Source organism: Furipterus horrens, unplaced genomic scaffold, assembly GCF_987537825.1.
Source record: "Furipterus horrens unplaced genomic scaffold, mFurHor1.1.pri manual_scaffold_12, whole genome shotgun sequence".
In the NCBI taxonomy this organism is placed as follows: Eukaryota; Metazoa; Chordata; class Mammalia; order Chiroptera; family Furipteridae; genus Furipterus; species Furipterus horrens.
Window position 1 is genome coordinate 38,997,719 of NW_028327182.1, and position 20,768 is coordinate 39,018,486.

Sequence of the window (20,768 nt, forward strand, 5' to 3'; positions counted from 1 at the left end):
CAAAAGAGGGTCATCCAAAAAAACTTGATTCCAAAGTGTTGGAAACGGTTGTCACAGAAAACCCCACCATTACCTCTAGGGAACTTGCAGAACAATTTAATGTAGCCCATACAAACATGCTACGCCAACTGAAAAGGATTGGAAAGGTTTCAGTAGTTGAAAAATGGGTCCCACGTGAACTGTCTCCAGAGAATCTGCAACAGTGTGTTGCTTGTTGTGAATCATTGCTTTTGTGACACTTTCAGGCACCATTTTTAGATAGGCTTCTTACAGGTGCTGAGAAGTGTATCCTTTACCATAACGTCAAATGCTGCTTATCATGGATCAGTCAAGGAGGAAGAAGAGTTCAACAACCCAACCAAGAGGAGGACTTCATCCAAAGAAGATCATGTTGAGCGTATGGTGGAATATGGAAGGAATTCTCTAATCTGAACTGTTAGACAACAATCCAACAATTACTGCTAATCTTTACTGTGAACAACTTCGTTTGAAAGCAGCTTTGAATCAAAAGCGACCCTCCTTAGTCAACAGAAAGGGTGTCATCTTCCATCACAATAATGCTCGTCCTCACACACCTCAACTCACCAAGAATTTCTTGAAAGAGCTTGATTGGGACATATTGCTTCATCCTCCCTATTCTTCCTGACCTTGCTCCTTCTGGTTATCACTTGTTTTGGGTTCTACAAAACCATTTTGATGGTCTTAGGTTGACATCAAAAGAAGAGATTGAAAATGAGTTGGATTCTTATTTTGCTCCAAAATCTAAAAAATTTTACAATTGTGGCATTTATAAGCTAGTTGACAGATGGAATGAGGTTCTAGAAAAGAAAGGAGGTTATGTTAATAAATAAATATTTTCATAATCATGGGCTTTTTCATTTTTAAAATAGACCTCAAAATTAGACATTATTTTTGCACCAACCTTATACCTTCTTGGTGCATGTGTGGTGTCATCAGTATCCACATCCAGACCATACGCATATGTATGTCTGATTTATACACACTGAAGGTAAATGTACAATAAAACACAATAAGACATAATAGGTAATCAAAAATACTATAAGAAAGGTTTTAATGTTTAGTGTAGTTCAAAATAATTATAACTGAGTATGTTTGATGTTTTGCACATTCTCTAATTAGAAAGAATTGTATTTTATTTTTAGATTTATTTAATTTAGGTGAGCTTATAGTTCAGTTTAAGAGTAAACAGTTCTTTCTAATTTACTGAACATTTTCAGATACTGTTGACCCGCTCATCCCATCTCGAGTCTGTTTTTTCTTTCTACCACCCACTGTTTCCAAGATATATAAGAAAATCTACCTGTAAATCTGAAAATAAAAATCTTTCTCACCCAACACAGATTCTTTGAAAATCTAATAGAAAAGCAAATGGAAAAAGAGACAGGGGTTCTTCTTTACTTTTCTCTCATTCTTCCTGTTTGATATCTTTTCCTCATGGCTTGAGTTTATTTTGGTCTTGGTTGTGATCACATGCTAATTTGCACAGCTCAAGTCACACAAATGAAACATATAGCTACCTATAGGGGTAAGAGCATATTTCTTTAGACTCACTAATGGTTTATCTATCCCCAGGACCAACTTTCCTAAACAGCATTCAGTAGGAAACTTCACCGATTGATAATATTAGTGTTCCGTGAACTCTGTGTCTTAACATTATGTGGCTTACTTCTATTTAATAGCTGTTATATCCTAATAATTCTAGCTATCTCAATAACTAAAAAAAATCAGTTTTTGGATAAAAAGTATACCTGTGCAGAAGTTTGTAGAATGTATGGCATTTATGTTTTAAGCACAATTTAGGTTCTGTGTGCATTCCACATTCCATTTATCGTGTCACAAGATTTACTACTTTGAGTACTAGTTTTTGATTACTATCTGGAAAAGTAAAAATTGTCTTTCATGTGGACTGAATATTCTTAAGAGCATATCTAATACCTCAGCCATTTCCTCTCCCTTGTGTATGTTTGCACATAAGTATAAGACAAAGATCAGTTTGCCAGTGACTTAAAAATTAACTTGGAAGGGATAATCATTTAAGGGTAATATATTTGAATTTATTATCTGGGACATATGAATATACTAAATAATTCTGCTGGTGTAAGTGGGTCTTTACCTTTTCAATGAAAGGGAGTTGATTTTTGAGGAAACGAGTGTCACAATTTCACTCCGCAAGCTCACTTGCACCTCAACTCCTATTAGGTCTTGCCCCACATTATAACATCCTCACCTGGATCAAAGCAGAAACAGAAGCATCGATGTTATTCAGGGTAGTCTGATTTTGTATTGTGAAATCACTCTTGAAAGTGTCTTTTATTTTATTTTATTTTATTTTATTTTATTTTTATTGAGAGTTACTACCTTAACAGAAATTAGTATAAGTGTAAAGAAAAAAGTTTTAAAAATGTCATCTTCATGTAGGTAGCAGAATTAATGTTCTGCCTTTTCTACTTTTCAGTCATGTTTCAGACAATTATACTTTTTTATTCCTCTGGGGTCTTAGAATATTTATTGTAATTTGTACATTTACTAGCAGGGGTTGTGATTCCTTGATGCTAGGTGCTCTTTTTGTTCTCCCTCTATGGCTTTATTTGTCACTCAAAAGTTCTTCATATTCATGGTAACAGTCAGAGTAACTTTTTAAATACAGTGAAGCTTTTCAAGAAATATTAGCTGTTTTAACTATTAGTCAATTATATAATGATTAAAGAAACTTGATCAACTAAAACTGTTTGCTCAAGATTTCACAATAGGCCAATAGAAAAATGAGACTAGATACTGGTTTTATGGATGTGCACCATCTATGTCTCCTTTCCCGTGCATGCTTCTTTGATCACTTTATTTATATTTATCTGCTACTGATAGTCTATATTCATATAGAATAGTATTTTACATACTGCAATTAAATGATATTTTTATTTTAATATCTTTTCTAAATGGACTGTACCACTACAAAAGGAAAAACACAGAGGAATAATGAGGCATTCATTTTAAAAACTCTAGTGCCTAGCATATGATCACAGCTCTCACCTCACTCAATAACTAATTGGTGGACTAAATGAAAGTGCTGTATTAATAGCATTATTTATAATGTATGTATTGAGATGAAATTAATGAGATAAGTTAACTAAATGCTAGATATAATCAGAGTATATTAATCTAGAGTCTCACAAAAATACTATAATTTAAATCATGCTATTTCTCTTCCTCTTACAATTAACATTTTCTTATTTTCACGATAATAGTGCCACTATAAAAAGCAAAAACAAGTTATCAAAGTCTTCCTTCTTTTTTAAGACTTTATTTATTTTAGGGAGAGGGAAAAAGAGAAGTAGAAAAATGTGAGAGAAAAGCATTGTGTATCTTGACCAAGGACCAAATCACAACCTAGGCATGTTCCCTGACTGGGAACCAAATCTGTGACCTTTCACTTTCTGGGAAAACACCCAAATCATTGAGCCACACCAGTCAGTGCTCAAAGTCTTCCTTCTAAAGGTTATCTTTAAAGCATGAACTCATTATAATTATTTTTGATACCTGTATGTGTAGTCAAATAATACTCATTTTTATTAAATTCTGTTCTATGGAGATATATGCTGTATTGACTTAAAGCTTATAGAGTTTACACAATATATACATAGGAAAAAGCCAGTAAATGATATCTTATAAAGCACTATGCATAAATAAAAGATAAAGGTTTTCCCATACCTAAATTTCCAGAATCATATCCAATTACTTCAGCAGAGAGGGCATTGTTTATCTTTGAGCTAGAGGCTTAGAAAATTGGTTATTTTGGGAGTGAACATATGAATTCAAGTAACTTCCTGGATTCAGTGCAATATGGAAGGCAAGGACATAGTTTAGTGTGGAGAATTGGAATAAAATATTTGAAACTGTAACCACAGTTTAAATCTTAGCTCCACTTTCTTTTTTTTTTTAAGTATATTTTATTGATTATATTGTTACAATAGTTCCAAATTTTTCCCCTTTGCTACCCTCTACCCAGCACCCCCCTCAGCAATCCCCCCCGAAATCCATGCCCATGGTTCATACATACAAGCTCTCCTGCTTCACCCTTTCATATATTCTTCTTCTTTTTTAATAAATAAATGATTAATTAATTATTTTAATAATAAAAAATAACGATCCTTCCCTCTCAGATATTAAGACCCTTTATAATCTTATAAAGAACAAGGTCTCAAACTCCTCTAGCTGCTTTAAGCTGGACATGGTCGTCGTCCTACCTACCCTTGGGTCCAGAAATCCCTAATAAGACTGGGGGTGTGGAGGGGAGGCTGGCCTTCCCACATGGGGAAGGATCGTGCAGACTCCAGGTCAGTTGGCTGTCCCCGGACAATGGCATGCTTGGTTTAACAGGCTGGCATCCTTGTTGTATTCTGGGGGCAACAGATTTGGCAAAAGGGTTAAAAGACATCATTCAATTCATAACTACTAGATGACAAAAGGCAGGGATTAATTTTTCTATGTCTGACATTAGGGAAAAGAAGGGCTTCTTTGGAGGAAGGTGTGCTAGGCACATCTCGCCTGTCCAAAACCCTTTTGCCCATTATACTTAGTTTGGACTGAGGGAAATATTTTAGGTTTCCCCCTCTCAGACCTCTGGGCTCTTTCTGTCCAAGCCATTAGGATAGAAAAGAGAAACCAGTTTTAAAGTGAAGCCCACAGACCACCTCATTCTTCACCAACCTAGCCACTTAGTTCAACCAAACCATTGAGTCTCAGGAGGCAGCAATGCAGACAGAATTAAGTCAGGCCTATACATACAGACAATCACTCAGGTAATAAGATCATAGGCTTATGCCCTTTGAAAACAGAAAACACATGTTAATTTATGTAACATAACCCACATAAAAGTGTCTAAATCTGTAAGACTGTCTTGTTGGAAAGACATCCAGTTGCAAGGCATTTGACATTCTTCTTGCCTGTAAATTAAATATCTTTGATGATACCACAGACATAGTTTAACTTTCAAGTGAAAACATATTTTAAATGAAAAGAAACTTTAAAGATGGTTAGCTGCACTATTAGCTCCACTTTCTATGTACTTTTGACATCAGTATATGCCAATCTCTTTAGAAGTTTTTAAATGATGATAATTTTAATAGCATAAAAATGTAAAATTTGAGGAAAGTAAATTTTAAACATATATCTCAATATTTTACTAATGATGGTTTATTTATAATTTATTTTCAATTGCTTTAATATGATAGCATAGTAAATTAACATTTTTAACTTTTATAACGTTATATTTATTCTTGCTTATGAGCATTATATTACTTATTTTGTATTAGCAGTAGAATATAGAAAGGACTTTTTGAGCAATTATATATTCCCAACAAAATTGAGAGGAACAAGCAGAGATATCCCACATATCTCCTGTTCCCACACAGGGAAAGCTCCCCAATCCATTGTCAACTTCCCTCATCAGTATGGTACATTTATTACAATGGATAAACTGATGATGGCACATCATAGTCACTCAAAGTCCATAATTTACATTAGGGTTCACTCTTAGTGTTGTGCATGCTATAGGCTTGGACCAATATGTGTCTCCATAGACTTGATTTTGCAGAATGTCATATAGTTGGAACCATATAGTATGTTGCTTTATCGGATTGGTTTATTTCACTTAGAATATGCATTAAAGGTTCCTACATGACTTTCATGACTTAATAGGTCATTTCTTTTTAGCACTAAATAATATACCACAGTCTGTAAATACTATATTTATCAATTCACCACTCGAGGGGTATCTTGGTTGGATCTAAGTAATTGGCAGTTCGAATAAAGCTGTTGTAAACATGCATATGCAGGCTTCTGTATGTACATAAAATTTCACATCTATTGGTTACATGCCAAGAAACATGATTGCTGTATCTTATGAGCACATTTACCTTTGTAAGAAACTGCCAAATTGTTTTCCAAAGTGTCTCTATCATTTTGTGTTCCCACCAGCAATAACTGAGATTTCCAGCTGAGTCACATTCCTGGCATGATTTGGTGTTGTTATATCCCTGTTTCAAATTTTGACTCTTTTAATAGGTGTTTTTTAATTTGCATTTTTCTGATGACATACGATGTACAGCATATTGTTATATGTTTATTTGACATCTCTATATCTTCTTTGATGAGGTGTCTATTAAGGTCTTTGGTCCATTATCTCTGACTTTCTGTGATTTGAAAATGATTGCCTAAGTGTAGTTTTTTTGTTTGTTTGTTTGTTTTGTTTTTTGGCGTTTATCTTACTTGATGTTCTCTGAGTTTCCTAAATCTGTGGCTTAATGTCTGATGTTAATTTGGCAAAATTCTTGGTCATTATTTTTTTTTAATTTATCCTGTTACTTTATGTCTTTCTTGCCCTTTAGGTATTTCCATTATGCATATGTTATTCATTTTATTGTTGTCTCATAGTACTTGGATAGTCTGTTCTATTTTGTTCAGTATGTCTTCTCTTGATTTCCAGTTTGGAGGTTTAAATTGAGATACAATTAAGCTCAGAAAATTTTCCTCAGTCATATGCAGTCTACCAATAAGCCTGTCAAAAGGCATATTTTTTATTTCTGTTACAGTGATTTTTATATCTAACATTTCTTTTTACTTTCTCTTAGGGTTTCCATCTCTATTTTTACAATGCTCAACTGTTCTTGCATGTTATTTTTTCCATAAGAACCCTTAGCATAGTAGTCATAGTTGTTTTAATTTTTTTTTTCTGAGAATTCCAACATCCCTGTCATGTCTGCTTCTGATAACTGTTCTCTATAAATTGTGCTTCTTTTGTTTCTTGAATTTTTTCCACTTTTTGGGTATGTTTTACATGTTTTCCAGATCCAGATACAATGGATTGGGTAAAAAGGAACTGCTGTGAACAGGCCTTGAGTAATGTGGTGGTGAGGTGTGGAGGGAGGGGCAGTATTCTGTACTGCTATGATGATGCTTCAGTCTTTTAGTGAACCTGTGCCTCTGGACTGTGAGCTTCACAAGTGTTTTAATTTTTTTTCTGTCCCCACCCCTTAGGTGGGAGAGCCTGACTACAGTGGTTTGGAATTGGGTTTATCCCTTCTCCCAGGGCAGTTAGGTTTCGATAATACCCCAGGTTAGGCCCTGCTTAACTAGTTTCCCAAGAGGGCAGTCTTTTTGTGAAGAGAGGACTCCGGTGTATTTCAAAATGATGCCTTTTCTTCTCCTCTGCCTGAAGCAAGAGGGATTCTCTAGTCTTTACTGTGGAAATTTGGTTGAACACTGAAGGTAAATCTTTCATTGATAGAGCCTGCTTAAGTACAGAATCCTGATGGAGTTTTTAATTCTTACAGTTGTCCACACCAAGCTTATAGAATTTTGGTCATTACAGTTATGGTTTTCCTACCTTGGCACTGGTTCCCACTGAAGTTTGGGCTTATAAGTCTCTGCTCTGGTTAGGTGTTATTCTCTGTTTGTCTATAGGTCTGATGTCTCATAGAGGTAGTGGTCTGCTTTGCGTCTTCATCTTTCTTAGGGATTCTAGAGGACTTGGTGATTTCAGCCTGGTCAGCTTTTGACTTGTTCAGACAGAGCGGTGGCTTTCAAGCTCCTTTTGTGCAGAAACAGAAATCTCAGAATTATTATTTATTTAGTAAATGTTCACTAAAATTTTTCTATATGTCAGGAATCTACTATAAGAGGATTCAATGCAAATAATACAGATACAGTTTATTTCTTAGGTGCATATAATTTACCAATGGACAATTAAAAAGACATTTAATAGTACCTGATTTAATTTTATAGCTAAAAAGGGAAGCATAAGTAATTAATGAGAGGCAAAACCTAGTGTTGCCATTGATGAATACCTTCTAAATAGCTGGAATTCTGATCTTTACATAATCTAATGGGTCTCATAATAAACTTGAGAGAAAAAGATGTAGTATACTAGATTAAGATACTGAGAAGCAAATCAGAGTGAGAAGTAATTTCCTTATAAGCAACCAAATATAAGGCAAATGAGAACTCAAATTCCAAAGCTTCTAGTTTTTTTTAGTTAAGTAGATGCTATGACTGTGATCTAAATGTTGTGTCTCCTAAATGAACATGTTGGAATCCTAACCCCTGAAGTGATAATATATTGGTGGGATCTTTAGGATGTGCTCAAGTCATGATGGTGGAGCCCCCATGAATGGGAATTGTGCCTTATAAAAGAGGTTACAGAGACATCCTTACCCCTTTTATTATGTGAGAATAAAATAAGAACTCTCACTTGATCATGCTGACATTCTGATCTCAGATTTTAACACTTTGGAACTGTGAGAAATAAATATCTGCAGTGTACAAGCTACTGGGTCTATTGTATTTTGTTATAACACCTGGAATAGACAAAAACTGGAGATGACTTGTATAAACTTAAGTAAATTATTCTAATAGCATGACCTTTTTCATACTTGCATATAATTCATGAATCTTGGTACTGTAAATCAATTGAGTATCAATATTAAAGGGAAGTAAGTGCTTAACAGCAAGAAAAGAAATTTCATCTTTGTTATGTTTGTATATGTCATTGAGACTTTCTGCCTGACCTCAGGCAAATTATTAATATGTTATGTTTGTGTGCCTACTTACTGTAAAATAAACTAAATATTAACATTGACCCCCACCATGTAGACAGTCTATATGATTCAGCCAATAAACTTATGTTAAATGCGCAGAATACAGAAAAAACCCCACACAAATGTGGTAGAAATAAACCCTGAATTATATTTTTTCATCAAGAATGGAGACTTTATCATATACATCTTATACAAATTTATTATAAAGGCACTAATACTCTCCAGACCTCTCATGACAAAGATTTTTATTTTGAAGACAAATACATTATCACACTGAGACTGGTGATAAGAAAAGAAAGAGGAAGGAAATAAGGAAGACAGAAAGGAAGGAAAGAAGGAAAGGAGGAAAAAAATAACCCCAAAAGACCAAGCAGTGTGATATCAGAATACATCACTATATAGAAATATAGAAGTTAAAAAAATTAACAAAGACACCTATGTTAAAAGGGGTGCCTATGGTATAACAGATTTATAGTCAGAAAATCTGAATCCAAATCCTCATATACAGTTTACTCTGTTTGACTTTGATTAGCACTCTTTATGTTTCTATACTTCAAATTCTTCATTTGAAATGTTGGTTGTTTAATGAATCTACAAAACTGCTGCAAAGATGAAAAAAATGAAATGTTTGAAAAAGTCATTAGCACATTGTGTAGCATACAGTAGAGACTCTATAAATGCTTGGTGATTTATTTTGTAAATAGTATAATAAACATGAAAGAAGCTGGAACTTGAGAAGATAAGAAAGAAGACAAGACCAAGGAAAAATAAAAATGAAAAGATAAAACTCTGCATTATTGTATTGTTTTTGACAAGTAAATTTAGGGAAACTAACGGAACATGATAGTTTAGAGCAGGAGTTGACTGATTGATATCACCTTGCCCTGGATAAGAATCTTCTTGGAATTGCATATTATGTAGAGTTTTTCATCAGTTATATATTAATAATATTGTCGGCAGCCGTCCGTCTCGAGAGACGATGGTGTAGCTTCTTAAGAGTCTATCTGCACCGCCGAGAATGGTTGTGCAGTCCGACTCGGGAGTGACACGGTATCTGTCTCCTCCCGTGTTGAATCGACATCTTGCGATGACGCTGGAGTGTCCTCTCCAGTGAAGCTGAAGCTACAGAGCCTGGGCAGGGTGATATGGAGGGTCTGCTGTTGCCATGCAGCAGACCCCCCCTCTCTTTGCAGCTGAAGGGTCCAAGGGAAAGACGGAGTCAATACAGCTTGGCTTCAGGTGCGCCGCAGGAGTTGCCAGTGTTGACTACAACGTCAAACCGCCTTAGGGACTCCGGCTCCGGATTTTCTGTCGGGGTTTACTCCCTTAGCCTTTCCCCTGAAGAGGTATGCTGCAAGGCAGCGGAGGTTTTTGGGGTCAGAGTTTTCCTTCTCTGATGTGCCCTGACTGGAAGATCGAACCAGCGACACTTAGCTCGCAGGCCGACGCTCAATCCACTGAGCCAAACCAGCCAGGGCTGCACCTAAAGATACAGCTTTGAATTCTGGAGCTATGAAGAAAACAGTTTTAATAATTTAACAACACATAGATTTCAGGAAGACTCCCTCACTGATCCACCTTCCACTCAGTAATAATATGGGGACTGGATGCCTAATTATCAATGGGATTAGATATGTAAGTATTTGAAGAATTTGTAGACATTTATTTTTCTGCTAATTTTCTTTTTCCTTTACAGCTAGTATGCTTGTTTTGGGAATATAATTTGAGAAATATAGGCCTGAGGAACTAGTTTTTCACCTTTCTAAATTTAGTTGAACCAACTGGCAAGTTCAGGGTATCAGGGGACCACTGATTTCTTCCAATTAAATCCCACACTATACAGCCTTGTGAATGTTTGTTATCTATTTAAATAAATATAAGGAGAAATATTTTGATATTTCACTTACAGGGTTTAGAGTTCAAAATGTAAACTTAAACTAGAATACATGGGGAAGATTTTCTCATTTTAGTTACTCTCCTAAAATTATATAAATATTTTTTTCTGCTAATTTTAATAGTAACAAATTAGGGTACATTGTTTTTATTTAAACATTGTTATTATTTTCAATTATGCTAAATTATAAAAATTAAACAGTCCCTTTAGTGTGTACCAGCATCTTTACTTTGGATTACTATTTTAAAACAAGGAGAAAAGAAAAGAAGGAAGAGAGAGAAAATAGGAGGAAGAGAAAAGGGAGAGGAGGAAGGAAGACAGGAAGAAGCTCAATGTATAAAATTAAAACTTGACCTTCCTCTCCCTCTCGTTGTCCTACTCAGAGGTAATCCATATGGGGGGAAAAGTGTGTAACATTCACATTCTTAAATGATCTTTACCAAAAATACTTAAATTCTTACTAAACACAAAATTCTAAGCACCTGTTTTGTCTTCTTCTTGGGCCTTTTGCTATGTTTATTTCTGGGGAATTTCTGACGATCTATCTGGAAGATAAATTCATTTTCTGTTATTCAATGGGTTTTAATAGAGGTAAAAAAATTCACATAAGTTGGAGTTTCAGAAAATTGTGTACTCAAAATAAAAAGAATAAATTTTATAGTTATTTTCCTAGTTAATTTAGGATGTATAATCATTGTGAAGCAGAGAAGGTTTCATTAAAGGAATAATAGTATTCATGTGAAACATCCCTTTATTATTCATTAGTGTGAGTTAAAAAAGAAAGGTTGTATCTTGCACAGAAAAACATTATTGACCTAGGAATCAGGTATCTTGACTTATTCTCTCAAACCTTTCATTAAATAACAAGCTTCACAGAGACAAGTCAGCTAACTTATTCATTTGTACTGAAATGAATATTTTTATAGATCTTTCATAGCTTTAAAATCATATCATTCTGAATACTTAGATTTTATTCTCCTTTATCAATTGCAAAGAAATAAAAACTATAAAAAAGTATTGATTATATTTCATCTGTGCATAATTAAGTAAAGATCACTAATAAAAAATATATATTGTATTGGGCATTAGATTATTTATTTGCATTGTACCTTGAGACCTAATTTTTTTTTTTAAATAAAATCAGGATCATGGAAATCTATTAACTCATAACATTTATACATGTTGTATTTTATACTTAAGGGTGAAGAGTTTCATTGAACTTGTCATAATTTAAGTTGCACTATGTCAAGAAATATTAGTCATGATGATTGTTTGTGACATATATTTCCAGGTCCATTTTGTTTTAGTTATTCAAACTACAATAATATTTGATAAAAACCATTTATGGTAAAAATAGGAATTCAGAGTTTTCCCTAAAATTATAGTTTTTATTTTGCTTTATTATATTATATCATTATGCTAACTGCAAATCATTGAGTGAATTCATAGTTCTTTGCTTAGTAGCCCAAACTTATGCTAATTCCTTATCACAGAAAAGCATAGACCATTAAGTCATACTTTAACTTAGAATAAACAAATAACAAAACAAAAAAATTATAAAATCTGAATTAACCTTTTGACTGAAATTTATACAATATATTTGATCTGAAATTATAGAATAATTAGAGATGTTCATTTAAACAAATCTAAGAAATTATTTTAAAAATAAATAATTTAGAATCCATTTAGAAATATATAAAATATTACATCATGCCTGTATTAAATACTTTGCTTAGCCATACCTAATCATTGTTGGGACATAATGCCCTAAAACTTTTTTTGAATCATGAGTTATTCAAAAATATTTCTTTTGAACCTCATTGTTTGGACAAAATTCTAAATATTTTAGAAAGTCATACCTCTCTGCTAAGAAGACCTTCTCTGTGAATTGAGCACTCTCACCCAGGAATGGAAGATTCTGATTACTCTGTACTTTTTGGGGACAGTCCTGCAGCCCTAGGAAAAGGTGCTCAGGCTGGTGTGCACCAGTCCACACCTAAATTCTTGAGATAACCAGAGTGGAGGAATTATAGACAGCAAAGGATACTGTATTCCTTCTCACTTAAGGAACACAGAAGTTTCAAAAATAGTCTAGAATAAAGACAGTTCAGGGTGGAGTTTTACTGAAGATCAGGATGTATACAGCAGTTTTGGGTCCCGTAGTGATTCATGGAGGAATGTCTAGCTTCTTTAGTGCTTGCGGTAGTGGATCAAGGGGAAGGTTTGATAATCATGGATGAAGTGTCTGTGCCAACATTGGCAGCATGTTGAGAAGTGGTGTGGGGATTTGAGCATGGTGATGAAAACAGTTACTGGTGTGAAAAATCAGATGAAAATGATTAGTCAAACTCACTGCCATAAACTGAACACTTGGCACAGAAACACTTTTCTGGAGATAACACTGAGATTAGCTTGGAGAAATGGCATTTCAATAGAGGCAACAGACAGCTGTCCCCCACATATTGAAAGTTTCAGTGATGTTGAGATGGGATAATTATTATGGGAAACTCTGAGTTTACTTGTTATTCTCACCCAATTCCAGTGCAAAAGAACGCTACTCCTATTATCAAAGATAAAAGACATTTGATAGTTTGTGCCCAAAAAATGTTTGGAAAAATTGTACCATTTTTGTTGCCCATCTTGGGTCAGACATTCATACAGTCCAGGTGAGACTCTGAGGACCGTGAAGAAAAAAGGAAGGTATGGGTGCCACACATAATACTCAACCTATTTGGAATTAACAACAAGAAGATAATTAGCAACACTAATCTATAAAGAAGCCAGACATTTTCATACATATCTAGAATTAGTCTTTGCTTTGCTTATGGTGGTGCTCATGAGATTTAGAACATGGATGTCACTTGTTAGTATCTTCTCCCAGGCACAGGTTTAATATGATGGAAAAGAAAAATATTGGATTAGACTTCAACAAATACTTGGTATGGGGTTTGAAAATTAAATAAGTAGAATACATAAAACGATACTATGCCAACAAAGGAAGTTCACCACACCAAGATATTTACTGCTCTGAAGGAAACAGATGCTTCCTCATCATTTCTTGGATGAATATATCTTTATGATTATAGAAAAATTTGATACACCCTCTGAGAAGATCACACAGACTCAGTCATTGCTGCTTTGCCTCCTACATGCAACAGGTGAAGATTCACTAACCTTACTCTTTGTGGAGACCAAAAGGAGTACAGATTCTCTTGAGGGCTTCTTATTCCATAAATGATATGCTTGTACTGGTATCAATGGAGACCAATCTTGAGAGAGAAAGAGCAAAGGCCTTCACCACTTTCTCTCAAGAGAAAGCCCAATTCTATTGTCTACAGCAGTAGCAAGGGCACTGGACATTTCAAATATAAAACAGGTTATCAAATTTGACTTAACAAATAATACTGAATATGTACATCACCTTGGCTGTACATAATGTTTAGGAAATCTTGTTCTTACCTCCTGTTACTTAAAGAGAACATAAATATTATCAAGGATTTGTTGAAACTTCTTGTGGAAGCTAAACAAGAAGCACCATCTTGATTAAAATATGGCATAGAAACACCACTATAAGTGTAGCAGACGTGGACATTCTAAGAGGACTAGATTCTGTGAAGGATTTGGTGCCAGAAGCTATCAACATAGTAGCATGTCAGCAATTCCAGCTTCAATAGTGGCTGTCATCTCAGTGGTCTCATTGGTGGAGATAACAACCACAGCAGGAGAATTGGGCAGAATTAACTATGGAGCGGTATAAAACAATGATGATAAGGGGGACATTATAACTCCCAAGTTGACTAATGTGGCAGCGTGATATGCTTTCCAGTAGATCATCCTGCCAAACAAGATAACATGGAAAGCACGTGAAACTTAGCCAGCCTATGTCTTGAGCAGCCTGAAAAAAAAAAAAAAAAAAAAAAAACACTGCGAATTACCAACTGTGTTACTCCACTAATTTTTTAAAAGGAGCTCATGGTCACAAAGAGAGATGAAAGGAACAATCAGCGGCCTTGTTGGGAGGGCAGTTTGAAGACTTTCTTTGTTGTAGTTTAGATTAACTCCCCTCTTGACTATCCCCGTTCTAAACTGCATTTATAATTTTTGTAACTAATTTGTTATTAATATTATGCCTTTAACTTTACATGATGTTTTAGTTTGACATTGTCTTCACTCAGTAATGCTCATGATATTATTAGTTGACAAAATAGTTTACTTAATTTGGACTAATTTCCTTTTAATTCTGTACATTTTAAACTTAAGCACACTCACACATAAAATTCTATTCATTCTTAAACTATTTAAGTAGATGGATTTTATTATAGTAAAATTCTATCTTAAAGATATTTTTCTTCCCAAGTATGTCATAGAGATTTATACACACACACACACATTTTTTTCAGATTAAACCATTGGCATGGCAATTCAATCTTTTCTCCTTAATATAAAAATGTGTTTTCCCTTATGCTTATAAGGAGGCCTGATTCAAATGAAGCAAATGCCAGACATATAAGAGGTACAGAAAATTACTAGAGAGACTCAGTGAGTCTTGATGAATCTATCTATTCAGTACAGGAAAATTAAACAGTACCTGATTACTGTTTGCTAAGACTGGGCTCATCTGTGCACAATTAAATTTATGGTTTTAATTTACCTTTAATGTAAAATATAACTTGAAAGGATTTAATATTTCATTTGTCCTTAATAAATCTGTCATAAATGTGAGTTAGTCTTATATGATTTTTAGAAGCAATCTTAGAGTCTAAGAAAAATTTAACTAAATCATATTTTTTAATGTTGCTATATATATAAAATATGCCTGCAATAATACTTCAGTATTTAATGGTGGCATCTGCGTTGAATGGAAAGAAGCAAAAGATTAAAAAAATATATATTTCCCTTATAATTTTCTATATTAGCATATTTTACTAAGGCATGACATATGACTTTTGAAATGGCTAATCTTCTGGATATTAAATTTCAAGTGATTGGTGTTTACAGAATAGAGTTCAAGGAGCAAAATCTAAGAGGATGAAAAGAAATGAGAAGTTTATTGTAAAACTCAGGACATAAGTTAAAAACTCTTAGTCATAAGCTAAAAGCTCACAATATCTGCTTATTCTGATCACATGCACCCTGTTAACCACATTTAGAAATGCTAATGAATTTTCAAAATCTTTTTGTAAATGGCGCTTCAAAAATATTTTAACATTGGTTTTTATTTTATGTGTTTAAGAAAATATTCCACAAAACATACATCTTAAAAAAAAGAGAAGCAGCTTCCTGCAAAGTGATAGATATGCTTTACTGACTTATCTTGCTTCTATATTATCCATAAAATCAGAAGATGAACCCCAACAGGCCCACTTCAAGACACATCATAATTAAAATGGCAACATTCAAAGACAAAGAGAGAATCCTAAAAGCAGCAAGAGAAAAACAGCAAATAACATACAAGAAAGCTCCAGTACAGCTATCATCAGATTTCTCCGCAGAAACACTACAAGCCAGAAGGGAATGGCAAAAAATATTCCAAGCAATAAAAAACAAAGGCCTACAACCAAGAATACTCTACCCAGCAAGGCTCTCATTCAAAATGGAAGGTGAAATAAGGAGTTTCCAAGACAAAAGAAGGCTAAAAGAATACATCTCCACCAAACCAGCATTGCAAGAGATGCTAAAGGGTCTGCTTTAAGAAGATGAAGAAACAGAGAGAGACAGAGAGGAACACGAGTACAAAGGGGGAAAATAACAATGAATAAATACTGAAAGAAAGAAGAAACTTCTACCATTTGCAACAACATGGATAGAACTAGAGAGAATTATGCTTAGCAAAATAAGCCTGGCAATGAAAGCAAATTACCTTATGCTATCACCTATTACAGGAAACTAATGAACAACACAAACAAATGAGCAAAATTGAACCAGAGGTATGTAAACAAGGAATAAACTAACAGTAACAAAGGGGGAGATGGGAGGGAGAGAAGTGGTAAGAAGGGGAAGGGTCTAGTCAAAGAACATGTATAAATGACCCATGGACATGGACAACTGAGTGGGGACTGAATGTGGGAGAAGGAGGGGAAGGGTGCAGGGAAGTAAGAGGGGGAAAAATGTGGGACAACTGTAATGGAAAAACAAACAAACAAAAAATTTTAGTGGGGGGAAAAATGAAAATATAAAAAATGCAAATGCAAGTTCAGTGAATATTAGAAGGATAAGGATTTTCCTTCATACTGTATATTTTTCTCTTTATGTGATTGCTCCAGAATTTGGCATTCTAAAGATGTAAGTAATGACATAATTTTCTTTGCATAAAACTAATAAGACCAGTTATTAATAGAGGTTTTTTTGACTAAGACTTTGACTGGAATGTCATGCCTAAAGGAGACATGCTTGGGCTCTGGTTGTCACCAAAAAGCCGTGAGGAACTGGGATTAACTTTCAAAGGTAATAAAAGCCCATGAGATAAAAGGCCTGGTACCTTGGTTGGATGTGTGGTCTGTGACGATCTTCCCAGGGAAGGAATGAAGGTTGTTTTCCTGAAAGATGTCTAGAAAGAACCTTAAGGCACATTGAAAAACCAGAAGGAGTTGGAAAAGACAGGTGTTTATAAGCAAGGCTGAATGCCAGGTATGTGGTTCTGCTTCTGTGCCCTGAAGGGCAGACTGAAGGTCACCCTAAATGTTTCTTGCATAAGTTCCAGCAAAGCAGAACTAAAGATCATAAGTGATCATTTGCTGCTTTTGTTGTATTTATGCAAATGAATAGGATAAATTAAAAATGGACTTAATGCAGTCCCTTTAATGACAAGGAGGGTAATCTTAGGGAGAAAAATTGTGATTCAAGGAAAATCACAATGCTCAGTGGTAGACCATAAAGTAGTGCAGCTTACTGTCTTAAAAGTTTCTTTTCATTTAAAATTTGTTTTCATTTGAAAGTTAAACCATGTCTGTGGTATTAGCAAAGATGCTTAATTTACAGGCAAGAAGAATGTCAAATGCCTTGCAACTGGATGTCTTTCCAATAAGACAGTCCTACAGATTTAGAGACTTGTATGTGGGTTATGTTACATAAATTAACACGTGTTTTCTGTTTTCAAAGGGCATAAGCCTATGATCTCATTACCTGAGTGATTGTCTGTACATGTAGGCCTTGCTTTATCCTGTCTGCATTGCTGCCTCCTGAGACTCAATGGTTTGGTTGAACTAAGTGGCTGGGTTTGTAAAGAATGAGGTGGTCTGTGGGCTTCACTTTAAAACTGGTTTCTCTTTTCTGTCCTAATGGCTTGGAGAGAAAGAGCCCAGAGGTCTGAGAGGGGGGAAACCTAAAATATTTCCCTCAGCCCAAACTAAATATAATGCACAAAATGGTTTTGGACATGTGAGATGTACCTGGCACACCTTCCTCCAAAGAAGCCCTTCTTTTCCTTAATGTGGGACATCAAAAAATTAATACCTGTCTTTTTTCATCTAGTGGTTATGGATTGAATGATGTCTTTTAACCCTTTTGCCAAATCTGTTGCCCCCAGAATACAACAAGGATGCCAGCCTGTTAAATCAAGCATGCCATTGTCCAGGGACAGCTAACCGACCTGGAGGCTGCACGATTCTTCCCCATGTGGGAAGACCACCCTCCCTTCCACATCCCCACTCTTATTAGGGATTTCTGGACCCAAGGGTAGGTAGGACGAAGACCATGTCCAGCTTGAAGCAGCTAGAAGCATTCGAGACCTTTGCCCATCGTCCTTTATAAGATTATAAAGGGTCTTAAGCCTGAGAGGGAGGGCTTGTTCTTTTTTATTGTTTAATTAATTAATTAATTTTAAAAAGAAGAAAAATAATATATGAAAGGGTGAGGTAGGAGAGCTTGTATGTACGACCCATGGGCATGGACTTGGGGGGGCGTTGTTGGGGGAGAGTGGATGCTTGGTGGAGGGGAGCAAAGGGGAAAAATTGGAACTATTGTAACAATATAATCAATAAAATATACTTAAAAATAAAAAAAGAAAAATATGGTCATATATTAACCTGCTCCTGCAGACTTTATAATATAATGATAAAATTATATAGCTATATTTATAAGATTAAGAAAGTAGCAATACTAAAAATGTTACTCAAAATTATTTTATACTATAAAACCAGTACCTCTAATTACAAATGAATTTAGCCTATAAACAGATAAATAAAAGATGAACAATGAAAATTAGGAGCTATATTATAACAACACAAACAACATATGAATATGTGAACATGTCAACTCACTGTAGGAGAGAATTATCTACTAAGATTTTGAGTCTGCAATTGCATTGGAAGTAGTCATTAGAATACATAAGTAACCTACATTATGCTCTTATACTTAGAAAATATAATACCTTGTTATGAGTAATAAAAAATAATTAATCTAATTTTATTTAAATATTCCGTTTGTGGAAAAATTTCAATTTTGGAAAAACAAAGATCAGAGGAAGTTTTAAATGTTTCAATATTATCACCTTCACATATAGAAAGAATTATCATTTTATTCCACTAAGAAAGCTTTAAGTAAAATTTAATCTGGGCATTATTAATTTTAAGTGATAAGATATAATTACAAAATAATTAATCAGAAATATGCATTACGGGTATTTTGATAGTCTGTCAACTGTACACTTTTCATATAAACATTAAGGCTTTAAAATTATATTATTTATCAAAAGTACATTAATTTTTTAAATGTGTTTTATTGATTATAATGTTACATTTGTCCCAATTTCCCTTCACTCTTCTCCCCTCCACCCGGTGGCCTCCCTCCCTCCAGTTTTCCCCCCCTTTTAGACCATGTCCATTAGTTGTGCATATAGTTCTTCTCAACCTCTCTCTGTCTATTCCATTCCCTCCTACCATGATCCTTAATTCCTATATCATCTCCCTCCCTCTCCCCCTTCCCCCTCCCTGCTGACCTCCCCCCAATATGCTCCCCATACCTATAGTTCTTTTTCCACTCTCGTTGCCTGTTTAGTTTGCCTTTGTTTCAATCCCCTAGCTTCTGTTGTTGTTTCTTGTGATGCAGTTTTCATTTTAGATTTCATAGTTTTGATCCTCCTTTTTCTAAACCAGTCCCTTTAACATCTCATATAACAGTGGTTTGGATCTAATGAACTCTTTCAGTTTTGTTTTGTCCTGGAAAAACTTTCTCTGCCCTTCTATTCTGAATGACAATTTCACTGGATAGAGTATTCGTGGTTGTAGGTTTTTGCTTTGCATTACTTTGAATATTTCTTGCCAGTCCCTTCTTCCCTGCAGAGTCTCCCTTGAGAAGTCAGCTGATAGTCTAATTGGAACCCCTTTGTACATGATTCTTTTCTTCTCTTTTGCTGCTTTTAAGATTCTCTCTTTATCTTTAACTTTTGACATTTTGATTATAATGTGTCTTGGAGTGGTTCTCCCTGGGTCCAGTTTTTTTGGAACTCTCTGTGCTTCCTGGACCTGTAAGTCTATTTCCTTCCCCAAGTTTGGGAAGTACTGCTTTATTATATTTTCACTTAATTTTTCAATTTCTAGTTCATCTTCTTCGCCTTCTGGCAAACCAATGATTCTTATGTTGAGCCTTTTATAGCTGTCCCAGAGGTTTCTGATCTTCTCATCATTTTCCTTGCTTCCCATTTTTTCTCTCTGCACTGGTTGACTGTTTGTTCCTTCTCTGTGTTCTGGTTTGTTGATTTGAACTCTGGGTTTTATTTCCTCACCATCTGTCTCGTATGTGGTTTTGTTCCTTTCAGTATGAATGTTTTTCGATTTTTTCTCATCTTTTTCCAGATCTTTTGTAATTCTGTAAGCCACCTGATAACAATGGCCCTGAACTGAGCCTCTGACAGGTTTCTTATTTGTTCATCTGTCAGATTATTCATCTGTTGCCTGGTGAGCTGCGCCACTGGAATTTCTATAGTTGTCTGACTCATTTTGACAGGTGCATTTTGTTTTCTTGGGCCGACTATAGGGGACAGTGCCTGTGTACTCGTCACAACCCAGCGACCGGCGGTGGTCCAGCAACCTTTTTAGCCACGCTGTTGTGCTTTGTGGTCACAACCCAGCGACCGGCGCCAATCCACAACCTATTTTGCAGCGCTGTGGCGCTTTGTGTGGGGGCAGGGGTCCAAGATGGATTCACACAGTTATTCCGTTAGGAGACCAGGATCCGTCCTCCCTCCCTCTGGGCCTCACTGTTCAAGGTGATGTGGTGGCTGCTTTCCCCAGCGTTGGGGTTGCAAGCTGCTGGGGTTAGACTGC

At 35.1% G+C, this 20,768-nt stretch overlaps 1 pseudogene; it reads left to right on the forward strand.

Annotated features, from left to right (window-relative positions):
• The window catches only part of LOC149996040 (ATP-dependent RNA helicase DDX3X pseudogene), a 64,259-nt pseudogene extending 50,012 nt beyond the window's left edge, over window positions 1–14,247 (forward strand).
• The last annotated feature ends 6,521 nt before the right edge of the window (window positions 14,248–20,768 follow it).